Genomic DNA, 3,738 nt, shown 5'->3' with positions numbered 1-3,738 from the left:
GCTCCGACCATCGCGCTGTAGCCCCCGGCCGGCGCTAGAGGCGAGCCTGCGGGCCGGAGGAGCGGACCGCCCGAAGGCGCCGGCGAAGGAGCCGGGCCCGGCGGCAGCCCTCCGATGGCAGGCCACGTTTGCCAGTCGATCGGGGTGGGAGGGAAGGCTGGCAGGCAGGTAGGCTGGAAGAGGAGGCTGCTGTGGCAGCCACTCACTCTCCCGCGCCGTCCCAGTGCCGTTCGGGCCTTGCCGAGGGTGTCTGCTGACTTACGCGTCGTCAGAAACCCGTCTCCCATAAATGACGGAGGGCACCTTTGCTAGTCCTTACCGTTAGACTGCTCAACCGGAGAGGGGAGAAAAAACGGCCCTGGCCGAGGTGGTGAGTCGGCCTCCTCTCTCCTTTACGGTCGAAAAAGATGTGCTGCTGGACAGGCCTCGTGCATATGGTACGACAGCTTTTCTCCGTGCCCCTGGTACTCTGCTCAGCAGCACTTTGCTATGTACTTCCTCGTGCATATGGTACGACAGCTTTTCTCCGTGCCCCTGGTACTCTGCTCAGCAGCACTTTGCTATGTACTTCCTCGTGCATATGGTACGACAGCTTTTTCTCCGTGCCCTGGTACTCTGCTCAGCAGCACTTTGCTATGTACTTCCTCGTGCATATGGTACGACAACTTTTCTCCGTGCCCCTGGTACTCTGCTCAGCAGCACTTTGCCACACACACACTCCTCGTGCATATGGTACGACAACTTTTCTCCGTGCCCCTGGTACACTGCTCAGAAACACTTTGCCACACACACACTCCTCGTGCATATGGTACGACAATGTTTCTACATGCCCCTGGTACACTGCTCAGAAACACTTTGCCACACACACACTCCTCGTGCATATGGTACGACAATGTTTCTACATGCCCCTGGTACTCTGCTCAGAAACACTTTGCCACACACACACACTCCTCGTGCATATGGTACGACAGCTTTTCTCCGTGCCCCTGGTACTCTGCTCAGCAGCACTTTGCTATGTACTTCCTCGTGCATATGGTACGACAACTTTTCTCCGTGCCCCTGGTACTCTGCTCAGAAACACTTTGCCACACACACACACTCCTCGTGCATATGGTACGACAATGTTTCTACAAGCCCCTGGTACTCTGCTCAGCAGCACTTTGCTATGTACTTCCTCGTGCATATGGTACGACAACTTTTCTCCGTGCCCCTGGTACTCTGCTCAGAAACACTTTGCCACACACACACACTCCTCGTGCATATGGTACGACAACTTTTCTCCGTGCCCCTGGTACTCTGCTCAGCAGCACTTTGCTATGTACTTCCTCGTGCATATGGTACGACAACTTTTCTCCGTGCCCCTGGTACTCTGCTCAGAAACACTTTGCCACACACACACACTCCTCGTGCATATGGTACGACAACTTTTCTCCGTGCCCCTGGTACTCTGCTCAGCAGCACTTTGCTATGTACTTCCTCGTGCATATGGTACGACAACTTTTCTCCGTGCCCCTGGTACTCTGCTCAGAAACACTTTGCCACACACACACACTCCTCGTGCATATGGTACGACAATGTTTCTACATGCCCCTGGTACTCTGCTCAGCAGCACTTTGCTATGTACTTCCCGTGCATATGGTACGACAGCTTTTCCACAAGCCCCTGGTACACTGCGCAGAAACACTTATGCCACGTCGGCTGTACGCGCTCTCCTCGCTAGCTAGTTGCTGATCTCCCCCACCTCCAGGGGGCCCCGGGGACCACCATCACATCTCCCTGTCTCCCTTACCGCTGAACAAGATGCATGCTGCTCCACTGGCCCTGCTGCTGTTGTGTCTCCATTTGGCCGAGGGGGTGAGTCGGCCTCCTCTCTCCTTTACGGTCGAAAAAGATGTGCTGCTGGCGCACTGGCCCTGCTGATGTGCTGTCTCCATTTGGCCGAGGTGGTGAGTCGGCCTCCTCTCTCCTTTACGGTCGAAAAAGATGTGCTGCTGGCGCACTGGCCCTGCTGATGTGCTGTCTCCATTTGGCCGAGGTGGTGAGTCGGCCTCCTCTCTCCTTTACGGTCGAAAAAGATGTGCTGCTGGACAGGCCTCGTGCATATGGTACGACAGCTTTTCTCCGTGCCCCTGGTACTCTGCTCAGCAGCACTTTGCTATGTACTTCCTCGTGCATATGGTACGACAGCTTTTCTCCGTGCCCCTGGTACTCTGCTCAGCAGCACTTTGCTATGTACTTCCTCGTGCATATGGTACGACAGCTTTTCTCCGTGCCCCTGGTACTCTGCTCAGCAGCACTTTGCTATGTACTTCCTCGTGCATATGGTACGACAACTTTTCTCCGTGCCCCTGGTACTCTGCTCAGCAGCACTTTGCCACACACACACTCCTCGTGGCATATGGTACGACAACTTTTCTCCGTGCCCCTGGTACACTGCTCAGAAACACTTTGCCACACACACACTCCTCGTGCATATGGTACGACAATGTTTCTACATGCCCCTGGTACACTGCTCAGAAACACTTTGCCACACACACACTCCTCGTGCATATGGTACGACAATGTTTCTACATGCCCCTGGTACTCTGCTCAGAAACACTTTGCCACACACACACACTCCTCGTGCATATGGTACGACAGCTTTTCTCCGTGCCCCTGGTACTCTGCTCAGCAGCACTTTGCTATGTACTTCCTCGTGCATATGGTACGACAACTTTTCTCCGTGCCCCTGGTACTCTGCTCAGAAACACTTTGCCACACACACACACTCCTCGTGCATATGGTACGACAATGTTTCTACAAGCCCCTGGTACTCTGCTCAGCAGCACTTTGCTATGTACTTCCTCGTGCATATGGTACGACAACTTTTCTCCGTGCCCCTGGTACTCTGCTCAGAAACACTTTGCCACACACACACACTCCTCGTGCATATGGTACGACAACTTTTCTCCGTGCCCCTGGTACTCTGCTCAGCAGCACTTTGCTATGTACTTCCTCGTGCATATGGTACGACAACTTTTCTCCGTGCCCCTGGTACTCTGCTCAGAAACACTTTGCCACACACACACACTCCTCGTGCATATGGTACGACAACTTTTCTCCGTGCCCCTGGTACTCTGCTCAGCAGCACTTTGCTATGTACTTCCTCGTGCATATGGTACGACAACTTTTCTCCGTGCCCCTGGTACTCTGCTCAGAAACACTTTGCCACACACACACACTCCTCGTGCATATGGTACGACAATGTTTCTACATGCCCCTGGTACTCTGCTCAGCAGCACTTTGCTATGTACTTCCCGTGCATATGGTACGACAGCTTTTCCACAAGCCCCTGGTACACTGCGCAGAAACACTTATGCCACGTCGGCTGTACGCGCTCTCCTCGCTAGCTAGTTGCTGATCTCCCCCACCTCCAGGGGGCCCCGGGGACCACCATCACATCTCCCTGTCTCCCTTACCGCTGAACAAGATGCATGCTGCTCCACTGGCCCTGCTGCTGTTGTGTCTCCATTTGGCCGAGGGGGTGAGTCGGCCTCCTCTCTCCTTTACGGTCGAAAAAGATGTGCTGCTGGCGCACTGGCCCTGCTGATGTGCTGTCTCCATTTGGCCGAGGTGGTGAGTCGGCCTCCTCTCTCCTTTACGGTCGAAAAAGATGTGCTGCTGGCGCACTGGCCCTGCTGATGTGCTGTCTCCATTTGGCCGAGGTGGTGAGTCGGCCTCCTCTCTCCTTTACGGTCG

The sequence above is a fragment of the Pelmatolapia mariae genome, unplaced genomic scaffold, assembly GCF_036321145.2.
Source record: "Pelmatolapia mariae isolate MD_Pm_ZW unplaced genomic scaffold, Pm_UMD_F_2 NODE_ptg000773l+_length_28738_cov_1, whole genome shotgun sequence".
NCBI classification, from domain to species: Eukaryota; Metazoa; Chordata; class Actinopteri; order Cichliformes; family Cichlidae; genus Pelmatolapia; species Pelmatolapia mariae.
Note: the sequence above shows the minus strand (reverse complement) of the source record.